This window comes from Phacochoerus africanus, chromosome 3 (genome assembly GCF_016906955.1).
Source record: "Phacochoerus africanus isolate WHEZ1 chromosome 3, ROS_Pafr_v1, whole genome shotgun sequence".
In the NCBI taxonomy this organism is placed as follows: domain Eukaryota; kingdom Metazoa; phylum Chordata; class Mammalia; order Artiodactyla; family Suidae; genus Phacochoerus; species Phacochoerus africanus.
In genome coordinates, this window is record NC_062546.1 from 194,509,859 (window position 1) to 194,521,907 (window position 12,049).

Consider the following 12,049-nt stretch of genomic DNA (forward strand, 5'->3'; position numbering starts at 1 on the left):
TGAATAAAATTTTGCGGAATCTGAATTTTGAACATTTAAAAGTTTATGGTTATAAATAGCATTTCAGACTAAATTTTCATAAAGTTATCACATAATATTGTAGTATTTATAGAATACATTAGTTATAATTTAGGACAGTACAGTTCCTTTCAAGCCTTATTGCTCTTTTCAGTTACTAAATATATTTGGGTAACTTCCTCAGAGAGAGAAGGAGGGGATTACCAGGCTTTCTAGGTAAGATGTCTAACATCCTAAATGGGATTTTTTTTTTTTTTTGGAAATTGCAGCACTGGAGTACCTGTTGTGGTGCAGTGGAAACAAACCCGACTAGCATTCATGAGGATGCGGTTTCCATCCTTACTCAGTGGGTTAAGGATCCAGCGTTGCCATGAGCTATGGTGTAGGTCACAGATGCGGCTTGGATTTGGCATTGCTGTGTCCATTTTGTTTGCGAATTCCCGTCGTGGCCCAGTGGAAGCGAATCCGACTAGCAATCATGAGGTTGTGGGTTCTATCCCTAGCCTCTCTCAGTGGTGTGGCTCAGATCCTGTGTTGCTGTGCCTGTGACATAGGCCAGTGGCTACAGCTCCAATTGGTCTCCTAGCCTCGGAACCTCTATGCTGCAGGTGCGGCCCTGAAAAGACAAAGACAAAAAAAAAAATCAAATTATGTGAAAGCACATTTGAACTAAGTTCCCTTCTAAGGATGTCCTGTTTTAAATGTTTTTAAGAATGAGGAGTCAGTGTGAAGCTATATATTCAAAAGGATTAGTAAAGAAATAGGCCAGAATTGACCACATCGTAGCTAAAGGCATTGGGCGATGCTGTCAGATGAAGATTTGTGTGAAGTGTCGTGTCAAGGAGCACAGGTTTCACCATCACCACGAAGCCCGTCGCTGGAAAAAGGGTGGGGCTCTGCGGACGGAACAGAAGCCCCCCTAGAACTCCCGAGAGAGCTCTTGGTGACAGTTGAACCACACCAGTCCACCATGGAGTGGTTGGCTCAAGAATGGTGGCTTTAAGGATGAGGGTACATGAATCTTGACCAAGGTATGGCCCAGGGAACTGAAGGAGGCCAGTGGTTCCTCTGGTGATTTTAAAGAAATGGTGTTTAAAGTTGTTTTTCTCATACCATACCCATTTTATTTTTTTTTTAATTTTTTTTATTTGTTTGATTTTTAGGGCCGCACCCACGGCATATGGAGGGAGGTTCCCAGGCCAGAGGCTGAATCGGAGTTGTAGCCGTTGGCCTACACCACAGCCACAGCAACACTGGATCCGAGCCTGGTTTGTGACCTACGCCACAGCTCATGGCAACTGCTGGATCCTTATCCTTAACCCACTGAGCGAGGCTAGGGATCGAACCTGAAACTTCATGGTTACTAGTTGGATTTGTTTCCACTGCACCACAATGGGCACTCCTACCCTAACCATTTTAAAAGCAGTTCCTTCAGTTCATTGTCTTGCATTTTTGCAGAAAATGTAATCCTGAAGAAAACTTCATTTTCCCCCAACTGAAGGAAACTTAAAAGAGAAAATTACCTGAAAAAAATGATCTCAGATCACCAATATCAAAATTTTGGTGTAGAATTCTTCCAAACTATAACTGGTTTGTTGTATACAATTTATGCAAGTATTATATCATCTGATTTCTTTTCTTTCTTTTTTTGGCCGCACCTGCAACCTACGCCACAGCTGTGGCAACGCCAGATCCATAGCCCACTGTGCCTGGCCAGAGATCAAACCCATGCCTCAGCAGCCTTCTGAGCCACCACAGAAACATCTCTGGATCCTTAACTTACCATGCCACATCAGGAACTCCATCAGCATTTAAATTTTAACATGACAAGTACCTTGTAAATGGTGTATAAAGTCTTTTTTTTTTTTTTTGTCTTTTTGCCTTTTTCAGGGCTGCATCTGTGGCACATGGAGGTTCCCAGGCTAGGGGAATAATCAGAGCTGTAGCTGCTGGCCTACACCACAGCAACCCAGGATCCGAGCCACATCTGCAACCTACACCACAGCTCATGGCAACGCCGGATCCTTAATCCACTGAGCAAGGCCAGGGATCGAACCTACAACCTACAACCTCTTGGTTCCTAGTCAGATTCATTAACCCCTGAGCCATGATGGGAACTCCTGAAGTCATTTTTAATGGCTGTAATTTATATGTCTTTTTGGTCAGACCATATATTTCTTCACTAGTCCTATAGAATAGGCATTTGTAGGCTTTTTCTTTAAATGTCAGATAGTTATTTAAGACTTTGCAAGCCACATGGCCTCTGTCCTGAGTAGAGCCAGAGTGGCCCTAAGCAATGTGTAATAAGTTGACTCCACCCTGTTCCAGTGAATCTACAAAACCAGGTCTGCAGGCTAGAGTTTGCCCATCTAGTTGAAACTTTAGGTTGTTTGCATTCTCTGTAATCAGGAACCATGCTTTCAGCATCTTTGCATAATCACAGTTCCATCACTTAATCCCTGGAATGGATAGATCTGAGCCAAAAAGTGTGCAAAATTTTAACTGATTGTGTTTTTAGTCATTTATGTGAAAAATGATAGTGACTTGAACCACCATAATGGGGAGATGGTGTAAATTTTAAGAGGAAGAGGAAGAGAATAATCACATGACTCCCAGACATCTGGCTCAGGCCATTGGATAAATGGGAGTGACATTTGCTGATTTAGAGATCTCTCTGTTCACCTCAATGGGCAGCCCCTACCTTATAGCTTGTCTGGACTTACTTGGGAACCAAGACTTAGGTAGTAGTTATAATGCAGAAAAACTCAACCATTTTGGGTAATTAAGAATTTTTTAGGAGTTCCCGTCGTGGCGCAGTGGTTAACGAATCCGACTAGGAACCATGAGGTTGCGGGTTCAGTCCCTGCCCTTGCTCAGTGGGTTAACGATCCGGTGTTGCCGTGAGCTGTGGTGTAGGTTGCAGACGCGGCTCAGATCCTGCGTTGCTGTGGCTCTGGCGTAGGCCGGTGGCTACAGCTCCGATTGGACCCCTAGCCTGGGAACCTCCATATGCCGCAGGAGCGGCCCAAGAAATAGCAAAAAAGACAAAAAAAAAAAAGAATTTTTTAGGGAGTTCCCTAGTGGCTCAGCAGGTTAAGAACCTGGCATTGTCAATGCTGTGGCTCAGGTTACTACTGTGATGTGGATTCTATCCCTGGCCTGGGAATTTCCACATGCTCTGATGCAGGGGGAAAAAAAAATCTATAGACTAAAACATATTTTAAAAAAAAGACCCATTTGAGGTGATTGGAAAAAAAAAAACACCATTTTAAAACTTTGAAATTATTTTGGCTAAGATTTCAAAATAGGGCAATATCATAAGTATTAGAAGATTGAAAATTATATGAGAAAAAGATGGTTCCATCTTCTTAGAAATGGAATTGTCACATCCCTGAAGAGACAATAAATACACATGACATTTGTCTTGGCATCTTTAGAAAAGAAAGTGTTACTGAGTTTGAACAATAGTTTGTGGTTCAGGTTATATGAAGACTCATCAATTATTGATGGATATCTAGCAACCATTGGTAATTTTCCTTATCATTGGAAAAAGTCGTGTGGCCAGTATACAAATGAGAAGCATAACAGGTGACAAAAAGCACCTATTTAGTATATGCAGTAGATAAATTATTTTTTTCCTGTAATAAAATCTGAACTTATTTGGCACTGTTTTTTACTGTCTGTGTAAGACTTGGTAGAGCTCTTAACACTTCTTACGTATGTTTTCCTTTTTAATGACTGTATCTAACTTAATTTTTTGAAATATCCATTCATAAAATATTGAAATTGTAAGACAAAATATTATGCTTATATATGAGTTTTAAACATATTTCAAACTGATATAAGTGTAATACATTACTTTTTGTAGTTTTAACTGTTTGGAGCACTTTTTAAACTAAACAATAAAAAGGCAAATGACCTAACTAAAAAATGTGCAAAGGATCTGGATTGACATTTTTCCAAAGAAGATATACAAATGGCCAGTAAGAACATTAAAAACAATGTTCAATATCATTAGTCATTAAGGATATACAAACTACAGTGAGATATCACTTTACACCTACTGTGATGGCTATAATAAAAAAGACTAACAAGTGTTAGCAAGAATGCAGAGAAATGGGAGTTCCCATGTGGCACACTGCAAACAGATCCAACTAAGCACCATGAGGTTTCAGGGTTCGATCCCTGGCCTCACTCAGTGGGTTAAGGATCTGGCGTTGCCATGAGCTGTGGTGTGGGTCGCACACGGCTTGGATCCTCTGTTGCTGTGGCTGTGGTGTAGGCCAGCAGCTGTAGCTCTGATTCAACCCCTAGGCTAGGAACCTCCATGTGCCGCGGGTTCGGCCCTAAAAAGCAAAAGCAAAAAAAAAAAAAAAAAAAAAAAGAAGAATGCAGAGAAATGGGAACCCTCATACATTGCTGGTGTGAATTTAATTTTAAATATCATTTGATACAGTTACTTTGGAAAACAGTTTGGCAGTTCTTCGAAAAGTTCAACGTAAAGTTACTGTATGTCTCAGCAATTCCACTTTGATGTATATACCCCAGGGAAATAAAAACATATGTCCACAGAAAAACTTGTACATTGAACGTTCATTGCAACATTATTTATAATAGACAAAAAATGGAAACAACCCAAATGCCCATCAACTGGTAAATGGACTAATAAAATGTAGCACAACCATACAATGGAATAATTTAAGTACTGATTCATTCTGTGACATGGATGAGCCTTGAAAACCTGCTAAGTGAAATAAACCAGCTACAAAAAGCCGCATACTTGTGATTCCACTTACATGGAATGTTCAAAATAGGCAAATCCATTGAGACAAAAAGTAGAATGGTGATTTTTCCAGGGCTTGTGGGAATGGAGGAATAATAAATGACTGCTAATGGGTAAAGCGCTTCTTGAGACGGTGATAAAAAAATGATCCTAAATTAAATAGTGAATTTTGTGAATATACTCAAAACCGTTGAGTTATACACTTTAAAAAGCAGAAATTTATAGTGCATGAATGATACCTCAATTAAAGATGCCTAAGTAAAATAAAAACTGTATGCATGGGTAAGTCATTCAGCTATTTAACTTCCCCTAACCAGACTGTGGGGACTTCATCTGAATCTCTAGCACCAAACCAATGCTAGCAAGTGGGAGGCTCGCTCTCTCTCTCACTTCTCTTTTTTTTTTTTTTTTTTTGAGCAGTTAAACAAGTGAACTAAATACATACATCATCCTAAATTGAATTCCTTTGACTCATTTCCCAGGGGCGATGAAATGGGTCCCTGTGACTCATTTCCTGATGACGATGTGTCTGGTGGTTCCACTGCTTCCCTTCCTGGAATGGCTTTTGCCATCAGCCACTTACCAAATATTATCCATTTGCTCAAGTGATGTTGTGATGAGCAGTCTAGTCATAATCGATTAGGTTTTAGCACTTTATGGATGAGTATTCTAAAATTTCATCTGAGATGCTACTACCTTAGATTCTGGGATAAGGAAACCAGACAGGCTGTGTCTGGGATGAGAAAATGTGATGACTTACTGCATCGTGTGTGGGTTGAGGCGACATGGAAGGTGGAAGAGAAGATACAGCTGGCAGTGGACTAGCCAAGGTCCAAATGGAAAATCATCCTGTCCCCCAGCTTAGAAAACACCTGCTCTCTATGTTTCTCTACTGCTTTGAAAGGGATACAGCGCAAATCAGGAAATAATTTATTTGTCATCAAATATTTCCCAATAAATTGATTGTCCTTATCCAGAGAGAATGAACAGTGCTTGTAGTTACTGCTAAAACATACCGAGGCATCTGGTCATCCCCACCCCACCTGTTGCCCTAGTTTATCCAGCAACCCACAGTTTCTGCGGCCCCGCTGGCGTTGGCAGCGCAGTAATTAAGAACTTGGGCTGTAGAATCTTTCAAATCTGGGTTCAAATTCCAGCTCCTCACCTCAGAAAGCATTGCACCTTTGGCAGCTCGTTTAATTTCCCTCAACAGTAGTTTTTCCCTTTGTAAAATGTCATGATACTGATCTTTCTGGATTACCATCAGAATTAAATTAGATCGATGTACGTATGCCTTCTGTAAGTGGTGACTGTTATTGTATCTTAATTATTATCATGGTGGATTTTACTCTCAAGTTTTACTTTGAAATTTTTAATTTTAATATTTCGGGGGGTGGGGATGGGTTGGTTGTTTTTTGGCTATGCTGGTGGCATATGGAAGTTCCTGGGCCACGGGTTGAACCTGTGCCAGAGCAGTGACCCGAGTCACAGCAGTGACAATGCCAGATTCTTAACCCTCAAGGGGTCTCCTCAAGATTTTACTTCTTCAGAGTCTACATTTCTTTTAGAAGTGGCCTAATTTTTAAGAAGAAAATTGGGATCTATATGCTTATATTAATTTATAATTCTAGCATTATCTGCTTAACCCTTCATCCATGAAAATAAATTTGAGAAGTAAATTTCACCCATTAGTTGTATACATCGAGTTAATAAAAATGAAATCTTCCATCGAGATCAAATAAAAATAACTCCTGCCCTCTGTGGATAAACCAGTAATTCCTTTAATAAGCCTATGTCTAAGGAATACTTTTTAGTTAACGTGGGTCATTATATGAGTTATCACTGAATTCACTGAAGACTTTAACACCTAGAGGGACCCTTGGGAGCGTTTGAGCCCCAGGGTTTACAAAGGAGGAAAGGGCTTTTTAGAGAGGTTTAGTGCCTTATCAACAGGAGGACAGCTATACTGTGACATGGACAAAATGATGCCACTTCCCCCCTTCCTAATCAATGTTTGTTCCAAGGCACCAATCCCTGAACTAAGAAAAAGACAAATAGTAATACTGGTCTCTTGCTCTTAAGGTCTTACTTCATGTTCTCCCTCCCATTAGCTGTTCGAACACCCCAGTCAGTGTACGTCTTCCATCTGCCACATCCTCCCGACCCATCCTAGCCGATCAACCTTAAAACACTCAGGCTCTTTTCTGACCTCAAGTTTAATAGGCTTCGTAGAGCTGCCAGTGGTAATTATAGCCTCTCCCGCTGGATTCTCAGAGTCTTAGGAGCAATTACAGAGCTGGTTATTTCTGGGCAAAAACACTCAGCTCTCGTTGAAAAGGGCTTAAGGAAGATTCTGGTCCTACTTGCCGGCTCCTGGTGGGGGAGCAGAGTGTCCCAGACACCTTTTTTATGTTGCCTTTAGTGGTTCTTGGTTTCTAATTCATTGCTCCATCCTGTGACATATAGCTCAAAGAGAAAAGAATATCCATGAACACCCTCCTTGAAAAATAGTCAAAAGCTGTTTTGCAGACATTGAGTCCCAGAGAATTGGGCGTATCTCTTTGTTCTTGCCTTGGTGCTGCTGGCAGATCTTTCTACCCCAGGACAAAGAGGCTGGTGATTGAGCTGAGGAAAGGCCTTGCCCTCGGGGCAGGTGGGGCTGGTACAGCAAGTTTTGCAAGTGGGGGGGTTGGTGGGAGGTAGCTGGGGTCAGTCCTCTCTCTGGAAGCCGAGTTTCTGGACTGTTGAAAACCTGTTGGGACCCTTATATGGAGAGTGTTAACAAGTATCCACACAGATTAGACATTTGAAGTTTCTCATTTCAAAGGTTTTCTTTTTCTTGTCCAACTATTGGGCCCATATTTTTTTTTTTTTTGGCAGCTCAATTTTGCTTGTATTCAATTACTACATTTTTTTGTAACAAGCAACGAAAACCACCACCACAAAAACTCTAGATTAAATTGGGAGATCAGGAGTTCCTGTCGTGACTCAGTGGTTAATAAATCTGACTAGGAACCATGAGGTTGCGGGTTCGATCCCTGTCCTCACTCAGTGGGTTAAGGATCTGGCATTGCTGTGAGCTGTGGTGTAGGTGCAGATGTGGCTCGGATCCTGCCTTGCTGTGGCCCTGGCATAGGGTGGTGGCTACAGCTCTGATTAGACCCCTAGCCTGGGAATCTCCATATGCTGCAGGCGTGGCCCTGGATAAAGACCAAAAAAAAAAAAAAAAAAATTTAGGAGATCACCACAGCTTGCAGAAGTTCCCAGGCCAGGACTTGAACCCTAGCCACAGCAGTAACCTGAGCCATAGCAGTGACTATGTCAAATCTTCAACAGCTAGGCCACCAGGGGACTCCCTTAATGTCTTCTTTTAAAATGGCATCAGCATGATCTTACATTAGTATGGATTTTTTTAAAAAAAGGAATATTGGGAGTTCCTGCTGTGACACAATGGGATCAATGGCGTCTCTGAAGTGCTGGGATGCAAGTTCTATCGACAGCCGGCACAGTAGGTTAAAAGGATCCTGTGTTGCCACAACTGTGGCCAGGTCAAAAACTGTGGCTTGGATCTGATACCTGACCTGGGAACACCATATGCTATAGGTCAGCCAAGAAAAAAACAAACAACAACAAAACAAAAACAAACAAACAAAAAAAGGGTGGGAAGAATATTTGCTTTCAGGATAACTTGATTCTCTGAGTTTCCATCACCTGCTCTGGTGACCTCCAGGAAGAAATGTCACTTGGGCATCCCTTATGAAAACCACTGATTTGATTTTGAATGGATTTTTTTGTTGTGGTTATCATCGGGCTTTCCTTTCCCTGCTGTTTTAGATGATGTGCCTTTTTAAAAAGCAGTCCAATTTAATTCCTTCCAGCAGACATAATTGTGCTTTTGGTTTTCAGCTTTGCTCCTTTATTTTGCGAGTTTTCTGTGAAGAATGTCTTTGGCCAGACACTTAAGGACACGGCTGCGGAACTGCCTACTTCGGTGAGCAGGGAAGGGTCTGCTCTTCTGTGTCTGACCCTCGTATGCCTCACGTGTGACACTGCTCTGTACCCCTCGTCACTGGCCTTGTAAATGGCTTTAAGTGGATTCCTGGTGATGTGGCCACCTGCTATCCTCTGGAAAGAGAGAGAAGTCATCCATTCATCAAATATTAATTGATGCCTTTACTGTGAAAGGACCTGGGAATTCAAAACCAAAACACGTCGCTCCAGCCCCCTAGAAGCTCAAGGTCTTGTAAACAAGCGCAGGCGTGATTGTGTTGATGAACCAGTAAGATCATGTAAAAGGCAGCTGTTCACACAGGTTAGGGAGTAACTGAGTCTGTGAATGATGGGGGAGGGAGGACAGCTGGAGAGAAAGCCTCGCAGAGCTTGTTTTTTTTTAAAGTGGGTGTTTCCCATGTGTGTGGCCTGGCACTGTTGCAGGCACCAGCACACAGCACTGAGTAGACAGGCAGACAGGACTCCACTGTCACGGAGAGATCGAAAGAAACAATCAATACACAAGGGCCAACGGAGAAGCAGAAATCCAGTGTTTAGAACACGGCAATTTAGGGGCTACTTCAGGTCGAGTGATCAGAAAGGAACACTCTAAGGAGATGAGATTTAATTTTAGACCCGAAAAATTAAGCAGGCATCATCTGTGCAAAGATTTGGAAAGCGTTGTTCCAGGCATAGAAAACAGCTAGGGCAAAAGTGTGCAAGTTGGCACACGCTTTATGTGTTTGAGAAATGGTTGGAAGGCAGGTGTGGCTGGTGAGTGAGGCTGATGCATGGGGGTGGCGGGCAGGGGTCAGACCTTGTAGAGCCTTGCAGGCTGGGTAATGGGTTAAAACAAACCCAGACTGTGAAGGGAAGCATTGGCGTATTGTCAGCTCGAGTGTGGTGTGGTCCAAACCCTAGCTGCCATGGGGAAAATGGAATTTAGTTGGGATAAGGGTGAAGCATGGAGTATGGTGGGGAGGTTGCATTGGGATTTCAGTAAAGAGGCAGTGGCTCGTACTGGGGTTGATGGTACTGGAGAAAGAATTGGAGGTTTTGAAGGAAGGAAGAAATCCACCAAGTATACATAGTGAAGATAGGACAATCCAGGCTGAGAGCTTGCAAAGGGAGCTGCCAGAGAGGGGCTGGAAAGGAGGGTTTTGTGCTCTCGGTCAGCCCAGGTGCCATATTGATCTAGACAAGTTCTTTGCAGCTTAATTTTTATTTAGTTTTAAAACCTTTTATTTGGAGATGGTTGTATATTTACAGGCACTTATAAGAAATAATGCACATATATCCGGAGAAAACAATAATTTGGAAAGATACACGCACCCCAGCGTTCATGGCATCACTAGTTACAATAGCCAAGACAAGGAAGCAACCTAAATGTCCATCAGCAGATGAATGGATAAAGAAGATGCGGTACCTACATACAATGGGATACCACTCAGCCATTAAAAAAAAAAAAAATGAAATAATGCCATTTGCAGTAACATGGATACACCTAGAGATTATTATACTAAGTGAAATAAGTCCAACAGAGAAATACAAATCTAAAAAATCTAAAAAATTATACAAATGAATTTATATACAAAACAGAAATAGACCAACAGACAAAGAAAAACCCACAGTTACCAAAGAGGAAAAGAAGGAGGTAAATTAGGAGTTTGAGATTAACACATACACACTATTAAATGTAAAATAGATAACATGGGAGTCCTGTCGTGGCTCAGAGGTTAACAAACCCGACTAGTATCCATGAGGACACAGGTTCGATTCCTGGTTTTTCCCAGTGGGCTAAGGATCTGGAGTTGCTGTGAGCTGCAGTGTAAGTCTCAGACCTGGTTCAGCTCCCTCATTGCTGTGGCTGTGGTGTATGCCAGCAGCTGTAGCTCTGATTGGATCCCTGGCCTGGGAACCTCCAGCCCTAAAACAGACAAATGACAAAAAAAAAAAAAAAAAGAAAAGAGAAAAAAGAAAAAAGATAACCAATAAGGACTTACTGTATAGCACAGGGAACTTTTTTTTTTTTTTTTGGCTTTTTTAGGGCCCCACCTGTGGCATGTGGAAGTTCCCAGGCTAGGGGTTGAATCAGAGCTGTAGCTGTCAGCCTACACCACAGGCACAGCAACACCAGATCCAAGCCGCATCTTTGACCTACACCACAGCTCACGGCAACATTGGATCCTTAATCCACTGAGCAAGGCCAGGGATCAAATCCTCACGGATAATAGTCAGATTTGTTTCCTCTGAGCCACAAGGGGCACTCCTGGGAACTATTTTCAATATTTTATAATAACCTATAAGGGAAAAGAATCTAAAAAAAAGATACATATGTGTGTTATCACTGAATCGCTTTGCTGTACATCTGAAACTGACAACATTATAGATGGACTGTACTTCATTAAAAAAGAAATAATGCAAAGATGACCTACACACACCGTTTCCCCAGTTCCCCCCAATAGTAACATCTTGCACAACCACAGTGCAAAATCACAGCCGAGAAACTGATGTTACTTTGACAGTGTGAGGTTTCACCAGTTTTACAGGGCACTCAGTTTTGTGTCCTTACTTCTATGTGTGTACTTACGTCTATGCAATTTTATTGCATGTGTGGATGTGTGTGACCACCGCAGTGAAGACACAGCAGTCCCATCACCAGGACCCCTCATGTCACCCTGTTATTGTCACATTCACTCTCTCCCCTCCCTTCCTCTCTAACCACTAGTAAGCACTCCTCTGTTCTCCATCTCTGCACTTTTGTTATCTCAAGGATGTTATATACACAGAATTATACAGTATGTATCCTTTTGATCTGGCCTTTTTCCCTCAGATCCTTTCAACTGAAATCATCCAAGTTTTGCATGTGTCAGTCTGTGATATTCCAGGGATGGTGCAGTCAAAGCTTGTTTGACTCTGCACCTGTTGTAGGACTTCAGAGCTGTTTCTAGTTTGGGGTTATTATGAATCAAGCTGCTATAAGCATTTATGTATAGGTTTTTGGGTGAACATTAAGTTTTCATTTTACCAGGATAGATGTCTGAGTGTACGACTGCTGAATCGTACGGTATAAACATGTATGTGGTTTTGTAAGACACTGCCATCTACTTTCCCAGAAGGGCTGTACCATTTTCCCTTCTTGCTAAGAGTGTTTGAGTGACTCCATTTCTTTACATCCTTGCCAGCTTTGGGTTGTCACTATTTTTTATTTTGGCCATTCTGTTGGGTATGTAGTGATATCTCACTACGGTTTTATTT